General features: G+C 53.5%; 11 non-coding genes across 11 annotated transcripts; all 11 read left to right on the forward strand.

Moving 5' to 3' along the window:
• The first annotated feature begins 797 nt into the window (after positions 1-797).
• LOC124586163 lies at positions 798-916 on the forward strand. Its single transcript, XR_006975075.1, has one exon. It is a non-coding gene; the product is annotated as a 5S ribosomal RNA (ribosomal RNA).
• Positions 917-2,066: 1,150 nt separating this feature from the next.
• Positions 2,067-2,185, forward strand: LOC124586164. Its single transcript, XR_006975076.1, has one exon. It is a non-coding gene; the product is annotated as a 5S ribosomal RNA (ribosomal RNA).
• A 1,142-nt stretch (positions 2,186-3,327) lies between these two features.
• On the forward strand, positions 3,328-3,446 carry LOC124586165. The gene has a single exon (XR_006975077.1). It is a non-coding gene; the product is annotated as a 5S ribosomal RNA (ribosomal RNA).
• A 1,151-nt stretch (positions 3,447-4,597) lies between these two features.
• LOC124586168 lies at positions 4,598-4,716 on the forward strand. The gene has a single exon (XR_006975079.1). It is a non-coding gene; the product is annotated as a 5S ribosomal RNA (ribosomal RNA).
• A 1,151-nt stretch (positions 4,717-5,867) lies between these two features.
• LOC124586169 lies at positions 5,868-5,986 on the forward strand. The gene has a single exon (XR_006975080.1). It is a non-coding gene; the product is annotated as a 5S ribosomal RNA (ribosomal RNA).
• Positions 5,987-7,137: 1,151 nt separating this feature from the next.
• LOC124586170 lies at positions 7,138-7,256 on the forward strand. Its single transcript, XR_006975081.1, has one exon. It is a non-coding gene; the product is annotated as a 5S ribosomal RNA (ribosomal RNA).
• Positions 7,257-8,405: 1,149 nt separating this feature from the next.
• Positions 8,406-8,524, forward strand: LOC124586171. Its single transcript, XR_006975082.1, has one exon. It is a non-coding gene; the product is annotated as a 5S ribosomal RNA (ribosomal RNA).
• A 1,141-nt stretch (positions 8,525-9,665) lies between these two features.
• Positions 9,666-9,784, forward strand: LOC124586172. The gene has a single exon (XR_006975083.1). It is a non-coding gene; the product is annotated as a 5S ribosomal RNA (ribosomal RNA).
• A 1,143-nt stretch (positions 9,785-10,927) lies between these two features.
• Positions 10,928-11,046, forward strand: LOC124586173. The gene has a single exon (XR_006975084.1). It is a non-coding gene; the product is annotated as a 5S ribosomal RNA (ribosomal RNA).
• Positions 11,047-12,188: 1,142 nt separating this feature from the next.
• LOC124586174 lies at positions 12,189-12,307 on the forward strand. The gene has a single exon (XR_006975085.1). It is a non-coding gene; the product is annotated as a 5S ribosomal RNA (ribosomal RNA).
• A 1,143-nt stretch (positions 12,308-13,450) lies between these two features.
• Positions 13,451-13,569, forward strand: LOC124586175. Its single transcript, XR_006975086.1, has one exon. It is a non-coding gene; the product is annotated as a 5S ribosomal RNA (ribosomal RNA).
• Positions 13,570-14,283: the final 714 nt, after the last annotated feature.

Consider the following 14,283-nt stretch of genomic DNA (forward strand, 5'->3'; position numbering starts at 1 on the left):
GAATGTGCCAAGGAAGATTTCCAAAGAGTCTCTGGAGATAACAAAACAGTACGAACCGACAGATACGTTCTGAAATACGTCAGGGCTTATTGTTTTGTTGCATTGTACGACTGCAGATTTGTAAACAAAAATTTCTCTTTCGTCGCTAGAAGAGATGGATGCTTTGGCGACCCTCCTGTGTCCTGCGTCCCTGTTTTCGCACCTTTCCACGGCACGGCGCTGCCCTACCCGCCGCAAACGGCGTCTCGGACACGCCCGTTAGGCCCACGGCCGTCTCGCAGATGTTTGTCGTGCTTGTACTGTCATATGGGCCACGACCCGAGCGGCAGCGAGCGGCAGTCGAGCAAAGTCGGGACAAGTCGGGACGGGGACAGGGATAGGAATGGTGCGAATGCACTGCGAACTACGCAGACACCTGGTGTGAGGCGAGGCGAGGCGAGGCGAGGAAGCCCACATCGCTACCAGTGGCGCCCTCCAGCACGACACTGCCACACCCCGCACAGGCCCTCCGCTGGACACCAGGGACAAGATGCGCCCTCCGCTAGTGTCGAAGGCTGCACGCGCCCAGCGAATGACAGGACGTGCAACGAGCAGCAGTGCGTCTCACACACGCGGCGGTGCGCCCGCTAATTCGGCCGTCGCTCCGCTGGGACGCCGGGCGCGCCCCCCGCGCCGTCCTCGAGGAGCTGGCTGTTGCGGAAGGAAGTGCTTTCGTCAAATGCGGCGGAAAACTAACATTTTGTGTATTGGGAGAGAAGCCGAACGCGTATTCTGCCGTGCTCCTACATTACATGAGTGCCAACGGCCATACCATGATGATTGCACCGGTTCTCGTCCGATCACCGAAGTTAAGCATCATTGGGCCCGGTTAGTACTTGGAGGGGTGACCGCCTGGGAAACCCGGGTGCTGTTGGCTCCTTTTTTTTTTTTTTTGTTATTATGTCGCTACCCCTGGCAGCCCAATAAAAAAAAAGTGCTGTTGGCTCCCTTACATTTTCCCCTTTTTGCATCGCTACCCCTGCCAGCCCTCTTTTCATACTACCTTTCCGTTGTGACAAAGATGCTTCCTTCAGCAATTTAAACGTGCCAAGAAATCCTTGACAATAACGAAACACTACGAATCGACACATGTGATCTGAAATAAGCCAGGGCCTCCTACTGTTTCGTAGCAGTGCAAAGTTCCAACAAAAAAAAAAAAAAATTGAAAATAAACGACTGTAATAAACATAAGATACGATATTAATGGCCTCAGCTCGAAGAAGAATGTGCCAAGGAAGATTTCCAAAGAGTCTCTGGAGATAACAAAACAGTACGAACCGACAGATACGTTCTGAAATACGTCAGGGCTTATTGTTTTGTTGCATTGTACGACTGCAGATTTGTAAACAAAAATTTCTCTTTCGTCGCTAGAAGAGATGGATGCTTTGGCGACCCTCCTGTGTCCTGCGTCCCTGTTTTCGCACCTTTCCACGGCACGGCGCTGCCCTACCCGCCGCAAACGGCGTCTCGGACACGCCCGTTAGGCCCACGGCCGTCTCGCAGATGTTTGTCGTGCTTGTACTGTCATATGGGCCACGACCCGAGCGGCAGCGAGCGGCAGTCGAGCAAAGTCGGGACAAGTCGGGACGGGGACAGGGATAGGAATGGTGCGAATGCACTGCGAACTACGCAGACACCTGGTGTGAGGCGAGGCGAGGCGAGGCGAGGAAGCCCACATCGCTACCAGTGGCGCCCTCCAGCACGACACTGCCACACCCCGCACAGGCCCTCCGCTGGACACCAGGGACAAGATGCGCCCTCCGCTAGTGTCGAAGGCTGCACGCGCCCAGCGAATGACAGGACGTGCAACGAGCAGCAGTGCGTCTCACACACGCGGCGACGCGGCGGTGCGCCCGCTAATTCGGCCGTCGCTCCGCTGGGACGCCGGGCGCGCCCCCCGCGCCGTCCTCGAGGAGCTGGCTGTTGCGGAAGGAAGTGCTTTCGTCAAATGCGGCGGAAAACTAACATTTTGTGTATTGGGAGAGAAGCCGAACGCGTATTCTGCCGTGCTCCTACATTACATGAGTGCCAACGGCCATACCATGATGATTGCACCGGTTCTCGTCCGATCACCGAAGTTAAGCATCATTGGGCCCGGTTAGTACTTGGAGGGGTGACCGCCTGGGAAACCCGGGTGCTGTTGGCTCCTTTTTTTTTTTTTTGTTATTATGTCGCTACCCCTGGCAGCCCAATAAAAAAAAAGTGCTGTTGGCTCCCTTACATTTTCCCCTTTTTGCATCGCTACCCCTGCCAGCCCTCTTTTCATACTACCTTTCCGTTGTGACAAAGATGCTTCCTTCAGCAATTTAAACGTGCCAAGAAATCCTTGACAATAACGAAACACTACGAATCGACACATGTGATCTGAAATAAGCCAGGGCCTCCTACTGTTTCGTAGCAGTGCAAAGTTCCAACAAAAAAAAAAAAAAAATTGAAAATAAACGACTGTAATAAACATAAGATACGATATTAATGGCCTCAGCTCGAAGAAGAATGTGCCAAGGAAGATTTCCAAAGAGTCTCTGGAGATAACAAAACAGTACGAACCGACAGATACGTTCTGAAATACGTCAGGGCTTATTGTTTTGTTGCATTGTACGACTGCAGATTTGTAAACAAAAATTTCTCTTTCGTCGCTAGAAGAGATGGATGCTTTGGCGACCCTCCTGTGTCCTGCGTCCCTGTTTTCGCACCTTTCCACGGCACGGCGCTGCCCTACCCGCCGCAAACGGCGTCTCGGACACGCCCGTTAGGCCCACGGCCGTCTCGCAGATGTTTGTCGTGCTTGTACTGTCATATGGGCCACGACCCGAGCGGCAGCGAGCGGCAGTCGAGCAAAGTCGGGACAAGTCGGGACGGGGACAGGGATAGGAATGGTGCGAATGCACTGCGAACTACGCAGACACCTGGTGTGAGGCGAGGCGAGGCGAGGCGAGGAAGCCCACATCGCTACCAGTGGCGCCCTCCAGCACGACACTGCCACACCCCGCACAGGCCCTCCGCTGGACACCAGGGACAAGATGCGCCCTCCGCTAGTGTCGAAGGCTGCACGCGCCCAGCGAATGACAGGACGTGCAACGAGCAGCAGTGCGTCTCACACACGCGGCGGTGCGCCCGCTAATTCGGCCGTCGCTCCGCTGGGACGCCGGGCGCGCCCCCCGCGCCGTCCTCGAGGAGCTGGCTGTTGCGGAAGGAAGTGCTTTCGTCAAATGCGGCGGAAAACTAACATTTTGTGTATTGGGAGAGAAGCCGAACGCGTATTCTGCCGTGCTCCTACATTACATGAGTGCCAACGGCCATACCATGATGATTGCACCGGTTCTCGTCCGATCACCGAAGTTAAGCATCATTGGGCCCGGTTAGTACTTGGAGGGGTGACCGCCTGGGAAACCCGGGTGCTGTTGGCTCCTTTTTTTTTTTTTTTGTTATTATGTCGCTACCCCTGGCAGCCCAATAAAAAAAAAGTGCTGTTGGCTCCCTTACATTTTCCCCTTTTTGCATCGCTACCCCTGCCAGCCCTCTTTTCATACTACCTTTCCGTTGTGACAAAGATGCTTCCTTCAGCAATTTAAACGTGCCAAGAAATCCTTGACAATAACGAAACACTACGAATCGACACATGTGATCTGAAATAAGCCAGGGCCTCCTACTGTTTCGTAGCAGTGCAAAGTTCCAACAAAAAAAAAAAAAAAATTGAAAATAAACGACTGTAATAAACATAAGATACGATATTAATGGCCTCAGCTCGAAGAAGAATGTGCCAAGGAAGATTTCCAAAGAGTCTCTGGAGATAACAAAACAGTACGAACCGACAGATACGTTCTGAAATACGTCAGGGCTTATTGTTTTGTTGCATTGTACGACTGCAGATTTGTAAACAAAAATTTCTCTTTCGTCGCTAGAAGAGATGGATGCTTTGGCGACCCTCCTGTGTCCTGCGTCCCTGTTTTCGCACCTTTCCACGGCACGGCGCTGCCCTACCCGCCGCAAACGGCGTCTCGGACACGCCCGTTAGGCCCACGGCCGTCTCGCAGATGTTTGTCGTGCTTGTACTGTCATATGGGCCACGACCCGAGCGGCAGCGAGCGGCAGTCGAGCAAAGTCGGGACAAGTCGGGACGGGGACAGGGATAGGAATGGTGCGAATGCACTGCGAACTACGCAGACACCTGGTGTGAGGCGAGGCGAGGCGAGGCGAGGAAGCCCACATCGCTACCAGTGGCGCCCTCCAGCACGACACTGCCACACCCCGCACAGGCCCTCCGCTGGACACCAGGGACAAGATGCGCCCTCCGCTAGTGTCGAAGGCTGCACGCGCCCAGCGAATGACAGGACGTGCAACGAGCAGCAGTGCGTCTCACACACGCGGCGACGCGGCGGTGCGCCCGCTAATTCGGCCGTCGCTCCGCTGGGACGCCGGGCGCGCCCCCCGCGCCGTCCTCGAGGAGCTGGCTGTTGCGGAAGGAAGTGCTTTCGTCAAATGCGGCGGAAAACTAACATTTTGTGTATTGGGAGAGAAGCCGAACGCGTATTCTGCCGTGCTCCTACATTACATGAGTGCCAACGGCCATACCATGATGATTGCACCGGTTCTCGTCCGATCACCGAAGTTAAGCATCATTGGGCCCGGTTAGTACTTGGAGGGGTGACCGCCTGGGAAACCCGGGTGCTGTTGGCTCCTTTTTTTTTTTTTTTGTTATTATGTCGCTACCCCTGGCAGCCCAATAAAAAAAAAGTGCTGTTGGCTCCCTTACATTTTCCCCTTTTTGCATCGCTACCCCTGCCAGCCCTCTTTTCATACTACCTTTCCGTTGTGACAAAGATGCTTCCTTCAGCAATTTAAACGTGCCAAGAAATCCTTGACAATAACGAAACACTACGAATCGACACATGTGATCTGAAATAAGCCAGGGCCTCCTACTGTTTCGTAGCAGTGCAAAGTTCCAACAAAAAAAAAAAAAAAATTGAAAATAAACGACTGTAATAAACATAAGATACGATATTAATGGCCTCAGCTCGAAGAAGAATGTGCCAAGGAAGATTTCCAAAGAGTCTCTGGAGATAACAAAACAGTACGAACCGACAGATACGTTCTGAAATACGTCAGGGCTTATTGTTTTGTTGCATTGTACGACTGCAGATTTGTAAACAAAAATTTCTCTTTCGTCGCTAGAAGAGATGGATGCTTTGGCGACCCTCCTGTGTCCTGCGTCCCTGTTTTCGCACCTTTCCACGGCACGGCGCTGCCCTACCCGCCGCAAACGGCGTCTCGGACACGCCCGTTAGGCCCACGGCCGTCTCGCAGATGTTTGTCGTGCTTGTACTGTCATATGGGCCACGACCCGAGCGGCAGCGAGCGGCAGTCGAGCAAAGTCGGGACAAGTCGGGACGGGGACAGGGATAGGAATGGTGCGAATGCACTGCGAACTACGCAGACACCTGGTGTGAGGCGAGGCGAGGCGAGGCGAGGAAGCCCACATCGCTACCAGTGGCGCCCTCCAGCACGACACTGCCACACCCCGCACAGGCCCTCCGCTGGACACCAGGGACAAGATGCGCCCTCCGCTAGTGTCGAAGGCTGCACGCGCCCAGCGAATGACAGGACGTGCAACGAGCAGCAGTGCGTCTCACACACGCGGCGACGCGGCGGTGCGCCCGCTAATTCGGCCGTCGCTCCGCTGGGACGCCGGGCGCGCCCCCCGCGCCGTCCTCGAGGAGCTGGCTGTTGCGGAAGGAAGTGCTTTCGTCAAATGCGGCGGAAAACTAACATTTTGTGTATTGGGAGAGAAGCCGAACGCGTATTCTGCCGTGCTCCTACATTACATGAGTGCCAACGGCCATACCATGATGATTGCACCGGTTCTCGTCCGATCACCGAAGTTAAGCATCATTGGGCCCGGTTAGTACTTGGAGGGGTGACCGCCTGGGAAACCCGGGTGCTGTTGGCTCCTTTTTTTTTTTTTTTGTTATTATGTCGCTACCCCTGGCAGCCCAATAAAAAAAAAGTGCTGTTGGCTCCCTTACATTTTCCCCTTTTTGCATCGCTACCCCTGCCAGCCCTCTTTTCATACTACCTTTCCGTTGTGACAAAGATGCTTCCTTCAGCAATTTAAACGTGCCAAGAAATCCTTGACAATAACGAAACACTACGAATCGACACATGTGATCTGAAATAAGCCAGGGCCTCCTACTGTTTCGTAGCAGTGCAAAGTTCCAACAAAAAAAAAAAAAAAATTGAAAATAAACGACTGTAATAAACATAAGATACGATATTAATGGCCTCAGCTCGAAGAAGAATGTGCCAAGGAAGATTTCCAAAGAGTCTCTGGAGATAACAAAACAGTACGAACCGACAGATACGTTCTGAAATACGTCAGGGCTTATTGTTTTGTTGCATTGTACGACTGCAGATTTGTAAACAAAAATTTCTCTTTCGTCGCTAGAAGAGATGGATGCTTTGGCGACCCTCCTGTGTCCTGCGTCCCTGTTTTCGCACCTTTCCACGGCACGGCGCTGCCCTACCCGCCGCAAACGGCGTCTCGGACACGCCCGTTAGGCCCACGGCCGTCTCGCAGATGTTTGTCGTGCTTGTACTGTCATATGGGCCACGACCCGAGCGGCAGCGAGCGGCAGTCGAGCAAAGTCGGGACAAGTCGGGACGGGGACAGGGATAGGAATGGTGCGAATGCACTGCGAACTACGCAGACACCTGGTGTGAGGCGAGGCGAGGCGAGGCGAGGAAGCCCACATCGCTACCAGTGGCGCCCTCCAGCACGACACTGCCACACCCCGCACAGGCCCTCCGCTGGACACCAGGGACAAGATGCGCCCTCCGCTAGTGTCGAAGGCTGCACGCGCCCAGCGAATGACAGGACGTGCAACGAGCAGCAGTGCGTCTCACACACGCGGCGACGCGGCGGTGCGCCCGCTAATTCGGCCGTCGCTCCGCTGGGACGCCGGGCGCGCCCCCCGCGCCGTCCTCGAGGAGCTGGCTGTTGCGGAAGGAAGTGCTTTCGTCAAATGCGGCGGAAAACTAACATTTTGTGTATTGGGAGAGAAGCCGAACGCGTATTCTGCCGTGCTCCTACATTACATGAGTGCCAACGGCCATACCATGATGATTGCACCGGTTCTCGTCCGATCACCGAAGTTAAGCATCATTGGGCCCGGTTAGTACTTGGAGGGGTGACCGCCTGGGAAACCCGGGTGCTGTTGGCTCCTTTTTTTTTTTTTGTTATTATGTCGCTACCCCTGGCAGCCCAATAAAAAAAAAGTGCTGTTGGCTCCCTTACATTTTCCCCTTTTTGCATCGCTACCCCTGCCAGCCCTCTTTTCATACTACCTTTCCGTTGTGACAAAGATGCTTCCTTCAGCAATTTAAACGTGCCAAGAAATCCTTGACAATAACGAAACACTACGAATCGACACATGTGATCTGAAATAAGCCAGGGCCTCCTACTGTTTCGTAGCAGTGCAAAGTTCCAACAAAAAAAAAAAAAAAATTGAAAATAAACGACTGTAATAAACATAAGATACGATATTAATGGCCTCAGCTCGAAGAAGAATGTGCCAAGGAAGATTTCCAAAGAGTCTCTGGAGATAACAAAACAGTACGAACCGACAGATACGTTCTGAAATACGTCAGGGCTTATTGTTTTGTTGCATTGTACGACTGCAGATTTGTAAACAAAAATTTCTCTTTCGTCGCTAGAAGAGATGGATGCTTTGGCGACCCTCCTGTGTCCTGCGTCCCTGTTTTCGCACCTTTCCACGGCACGGCGCTGCCCTACCCGCCGCAAACGGCGTCTCGGACACGCCCGTTAGGCCCACGGCCGTCTCGCAGATGTTTGTCGTGCTTGTACTGTCATATGGGCCACGACCCGAGCGGCAGCGAGCGGCAGTCGAGCAAAGTCGGGACAAGTCGGGACGGGGACAGGGATAGGAATGGTGCGAATGCACTGCGAACTACGCAGACACCTGGTGTGAGGCGAGGCGAGGCGAGGCGAGGAAGCCCACATCGCTACCAGTGGCGCCCTCCAGCACGACACTGCCACACCCCGCACAGGCCCTCCGCTGGACACCAGGGACAAGATGCGCCCTCCGCTAGTGTCGAAGGCTGCACGCGCCCAGCGAATGACAGGACGTGCAACGAGCAGCAGTGCGTCTCACACACGCGGCGACGCGGCGGTGCGCCCGCTAATTCGGCCGTCGCTCCGCTGGGACGCCGGGCGCGCCCCCCGCGCCGTCCTCGAGGAGCTGGCTGTTGCGGAAGGAAGTGCTTTCGTCAAATGCGGCGGAAAACTAACATTTTGTGTATTGGGAGAGAAGCCGAACGCGTATTCTGCCGTGCTCCTACATTACATGAGTGCCAACGGCCATACCATGATGATTGCACCGGTTCTCGTCCGATCACCGAAGTTAAGCATCATTGGGCCCGGTTAGTACTTGGAGGGGTGACCGCCTGGGAAACCCGGGTGCTGTTGGCTCCTTTTTTTTTTTTTTGTTATTATGTCGCTACCCCTGGCAGCCCAATAAAAAAAAAGTGCTGTTGGCTCCCTTACATTTTCCCCTTTTTGCATCGCTACCCCTGCCAGCCCTCTTTTCATACTACCTTTCCGTTGTGACAAAGATGCTTCCTTCAGCAATTTAAACGTGCCAAGAAATCCTTGACAATAACGAAACACCACGAATCGACACATGTGATCTGAAATAAGCCAGGGCCTCCTACTGTTTCGTAGCAGTGCAAAGTTCCAACAAAAAAAAAAAAAAATTGAAAATAAACGACTGTAATAAACATAAGATACGATATTAATGGCCTCAGCTCGAAGAAGAATGTGCCAAGGAAGATTTCCAAAGAGTCTCTGGAGATAACAAAACAGTACGAACCGACAGATACGTTCTGAAATACGTCAGGGCTTATTGTTTTGTTGCATTGTACGACTGCAGATTTGTAAACAAAAATTTCTCTTTCGTCGCTAGAAGAGATGGATGCTTTGGCGACCCTCCTGTGTCCTGCGTCCCTGTTTTCGCACCTTTCCACGGCACGGCGCTGCCCTACCCGCCGCAAACGGCGTCTCGGACACGCCCGTTAGGCCCACGGCCGTCTCGCAGATGTTTGTCGTGCTTGTACTGTCATATGGGCCACGACCCGAGCGGCAGCGAGCGGCAGTCGAGCAAAGTCGGGACAAGTCGGGACGGGGACAGGGATAGGAATGGTGCGAATGCACTGCGAACTACGCAGACACCTGGTGTGAGGCGAGGCGAGGCGAGGCGAGGAAGCCCACATCGCTACCAGTGGCGCCCTCCAGCACGACACTGCCACACCCCGCACAGGCCCTCCGCTGGACACCAGGGACAAGATGCGCCCTCCGCTAGTGTCGAAGGCTGCACGCGCCCAGCGAATGACAGGACGTGCAACGAGCAGCAGTGCGTCTCACACACGCGGCGGTGCGCCCGCTAATTCGGCCGTCGCTCCGCTGGGACGCCGGGCGCGCCCCCCGCGCCGTCCTCGAGGAGCTGGCTGTTGCGGAAGGAAGTGCTTTCGTCAAATGCGGCGGAAAACTAACATTTTGTGTATTGGGAGAGAAGCCGAACGCGTATTCTGCCGTGCTCCTACATTACATGAGTGCCAACGGCCATACCATGATGATTGCACCGGTTCTCGTCCGATCACCGAAGTTAAGCATCATTGGGCCCGGTTAGTACTTGGAGGGGTGACCGCCTGGGAAACCCGGGTGCTGTTGGCTCCTTTTTTTTTTTTTTTGTTATTATGTCGCTACCCCTGGCAGCCCAATAAAAAAAAAGTGCTGTTGGCTCCCTTACATTTTCCCCTTTTTGCATCGCTACCCCTGCCAGCCCTCTTTTCATACTACCTTTCCGTTGTGACAAAGATGCTTCCTTCAGCAATTTAAACGTGCCAAGAAATCCTTGACAATAACGAAACACTACGAATCGACACATGTGATCTGAAATAAGCCAGGGCCTCCTACTGTTTCGTAGCAGTGCAAAGTTCCAACAAAAAAAAAAAAAAAATTGAAAATAAACGACTGTAATAAACATAAGATACGATATTAATGGCCTCAGCTCGAAGAAGAATGTGCCAAGGAAGATTTCCAAAGAGTCTCTGGAGATAACAAAACAGTACGAACCGACAGATACGTTCTGAAATACGTCAGGGCTTATTGTTTTGTTGCATTGTACGACTGCAGATTTGTAAACAAAAATTTCTCTTTCGTCGCTAGAAGAGATGGATGCTTTGGCGACCCTCCTGTGTCCTGCGTCCCTGTTTTCGCACCTTTCCACGGCACGGCGCTGCCCTACCCGCCGCAAACGGCGTCTCGGACACGCCCGTTAGGCCCACGGCCGTCTCGCAGATGTTTGTCGTGCTTGTACTGTCATATGGGCCACGACCCGAGCGGCAGCGAGCGGCAGTCGAGCAAAGTCGGGACAAGTCGGGACGGGGACAGGGATAGGAATGGTGCGAATGCACTGCGAACTACGCAGACACCTGGTGTGAGGCGAGGCGAGGCGAGGCGAGGAAGCCCACATCGCTACCAGTGGCGCCCTCCAGCACGACACTGCCACACCCCGCACAGGCCCTCCGCTGGACACCAGGGACAAGATGCGCCCTCCGCTAGTGTCGAAGGCTGCACGCGCCCAGCGAATGACAGGACGTGCAACGAGCAGCAGTGCGTCTCACACACGCGGCGGTGCGCCCGCTAATTCGGCCGTCGCTCCGCTGGGACGCCGGGCGCGCCCCCCGCGCCGTCCTCGAGGAGCTGGCTGTTGCGGAAGGAAGTGCTTTCGTCAAATGCGGCGGAAAACTAACATTTTGTGTATTGGGAGAGAAGCCGAACGCGTATTCTGCCGTGCTCCTACATTACATGAGTGCCAACGGCCATACCATGATGATTGCACCGGTTCTCGTCCGATCACCGAAGTTAAGCATCATTGGGCCCGGTTAGTACTTGGAGGGGTGACCGCCTGGGAAACCCGGGTGCTGTTGGCTCCTTTTTTTTTTTTTTTGTTATTATGTCGCTACCCCTGGCAGCCCAATAAAAAAAAAGTGCTGTTGGCTCCCTTACATTTTCCCCTTTTTGCATCGCTACCCCTGCCAGCCCTCTTTTCATACTACCTTTCCGTTGTGACAAAGATGCTTCCTTCAGCAATTTAAACGTGCCAAGAAATCCTTGACAATAACGAAACACTACGAATCGACACATGTGATCTGAAATAAGCCAGGGCCTCCTACTGTTTCGTAGCAGTGCAAAGTTCCAACAAAAAAAAAAAAAAATTGAAAATAAACGACTGTAATAAACATAAGATACGATATTAATGGCCTCAGCTCGAAGAAGAATGTGCCAAGGAAGATTTCCAAAGAGTCTCTGGAGATAACAAAACAGTACGAACCGACAGATACGTTCTGAAATACGTCAGGGCTTATTGTTTTGTTGCATTGTACGACTGCAGATTTGTAAACAAAAATTTCTCTTTCGTCGCTAGAAGAGATGGATGCTTTGGCGACCCTCCTGTGTCCTGCGTCCCTGTTTTCGCACCTTTCCACGGCACGGCGCTGCCCTACCCGCCGCAAACGGCGTCTCGGACACGCCCGTTAGGCCCACGGCCGTCTCGCAGATGTTTGTCGTGCTTGTACTGTCATATGGGCCACGACCCGAGCGGCAGCGAGCGGCAGTCGAGCAAAGTCGGGACAAGTCGGGACGGGGACAGGGATAGGAATGGTGCGAATGCACTGCGAACTACGCAGACACCTGGTGTGAGGCGAGGCGAGGCGAGGCGAGGAAGCCCACATCGCTACCAGTGGCGCCCTCCAGCACGACACTGCCACACCCCGCACAGGCCCTCCGCTGGACACCAGGGACAAGATGCGCCCTCCGCTAGTGTCGAAGGCTGCACGCGCCCAGCGAATGACAGGACGTGCAACGAGCAGCAGTGCGTCTCACACACGCGGCGGTGCGCCCGCTAATTCGGCCGTCGCTCCGCTGGGACGCCGGGCGCGCCCCCCGCGCCGTCCTCGAGGAGCTGGCTGTTGCGGAAGGAAGTGCTTTCGTCAAATGCGGCGGAAAACTAACATTTTGTGTATTGGGAGAGAAGCCGAACGCGTATTCTGCCGTGCTCCTACATTACATGAGTGCCAACGGCCATACCATGATGATTGCACCGGTTCTCGTCCGATCACCGAAGTTAAGCATCATTGGGCCCGGTTAGTACTTGGAGGGGTGACCGCCTGGGAAACCCGGGTGCTGTTGGCTCCTTTTTTTTTTTTTTTGTTATTATGTCGCTACCCCTGGCAGCCCAATAAAAAAAAAGTGCTGTTGGCTCCCTTACATTTTCCCCTTTTTGCATCGCTACCCCTGCCAGCCCTCTTTTCATACTACCTTTCCGTTGTGACAAAGATGCTTCCTTCAGCAATTTAAACGTGCCAAGAAATCCTTGACAATAACGAAACACTACGAATCGACACATGTGATCTGAAATAAGCCAGGGCCTCCTACTGTTTCGTAGCAGTGCAAAGTTCCAACAAAAAAAAAAAAAAAATTGAAAATAAACGACTGTAATAAACATAAGATACGATATTAATGGCCTCAGCTCGAAGAAGAATGTGCCAAGGAAGATTTCCAAAGAGTCTCTGGAGATAACAAAACAGTACGAACCGACAGATACGTTCTGAAATACGTCAGGGCTTATTGTTTTGTTGCATTGTACGACTGCAGATTTGTAAACAAAAATTTCTCTTTCGTCGCTAGAAGAGATGGATGCTTTGGCGACCCTCCTGTGTCCTGCGTCCCTGTTTTCGCACCTTTCCACGGCACGGCGCTGCCCTACCCGCCGCAAACGGCGTCTCGGACACGCCCGTTAGGCCCACGGCCGTCTCGCAGATGTTTGTCGTGCTTGTACTGTCATATGGGCCACGACCCGAGCGGCAGCGAGCGGCAGTCGAGCAAAGTCGGGACAAGTCGGGACGGGGACAGGGATAGGAATGGTGCGAATGCACTGCGAACTACGCAGACACCTGGTGTGAGGCGAGGCGAGGCGAGGCGAGGAAGCCCACATCGCTACCAGTGGCGCCCTCCAGCACGACACTGCCACACCCCGCACAGGCCCTCCGCTGGACACCAGGGACAAGATGCGCCCTCCGCTAGTGTCGAAGGCTGCACGCGCCCAGCGAATGACAGGACGTGCAACGAGCAGCAGTGCGTCTCACACACGCGGCGGTGCGCCCGCTAATTCGGCCGTCGCTCCGCTGGGACGCCGGGCGCGCCCCCCGCGCCGTCCTCGAGGAGCTGGCTGTTGCGGAAGGAAGTGCTTTCGTCAAATGCGGCGGAAAACTAACATTTTGTGTATTGGGAGAGAAGCCGAACGCGTATTCTGCCGTGCTCCTACATTACATGAGTGCCAACGGCCATACCATGATGATTGCACCGGTTCTCGTCCGATCACCGAAGTTAAGCATCATTGGGCCCGGTTAGTACTTGGAGGGGTGACCGCCTGGGAAACCCGGGTGCTGTTGGCTCCTTTTTTTTTTTTTTTGTTATTATGTCGCTACCCCTGGCAGCCCAATAAAAAAAAAGTGCTGTTGGCTCCCTTACATTTTCCCCTTTTTGCATCGCTACCCCTGCCAGCCCTCTTTTCATACTACCTTTCCGTTGTGACAAAGATGCTTCCTTCAGCAATTTAAACGTGCCAAGAAATCCTTGACAATAACGAAACACTACGAATCGACACATGTGATCTGAAATAAGCCAGGGCCTCCTACTGTTTCGTAGCAGTGCAAAGTTCCAACAAAAAAAAAAAAAAAATTGAAAATAAACGACTGTAATAAACATAAGATACGATATTAATGGCCTCAGCTCGAAGAAGAATGTGCCAAGGAAGATTTCCAAAGAGTCTCTGGAGATAACAAAACAGTACGAACCGACAGATACGTTCTGAAATACGTCAGTCTGAAATACGTCAGGGCTTATTGTTTTGTTGCATTGTACGACTGCAGATTTGTAAACAAAAATTTCTCTTTCGTCGCTAGAAGAGATGGATGCTTTGGCGACCCTCCTGTGTCCTGCGTCCCTGTTTTCGCACCTTTCCACGGCACGGCGCTGCCCTACCCGCCGCAAACGGCGTCTCGGACACGCCCGTTAGGCCCACGGCCGTCTCGCAGATGTTTGTCGTGCTTGTACTGTCATATGGGCCACGACCCGAGCGGCAGCGAGCGGCAGTCGAGCAAAGTCGG

The sequence above is a fragment of the Schistocerca americana genome, unplaced genomic scaffold, assembly GCF_021461395.2.
Source record: "Schistocerca americana isolate TAMUIC-IGC-003095 unplaced genomic scaffold, iqSchAmer2.1 HiC_scaffold_542, whole genome shotgun sequence".
NCBI lineage: Eukaryota > Metazoa > Arthropoda > Insecta > Orthoptera > Acrididae > Schistocerca > Schistocerca americana.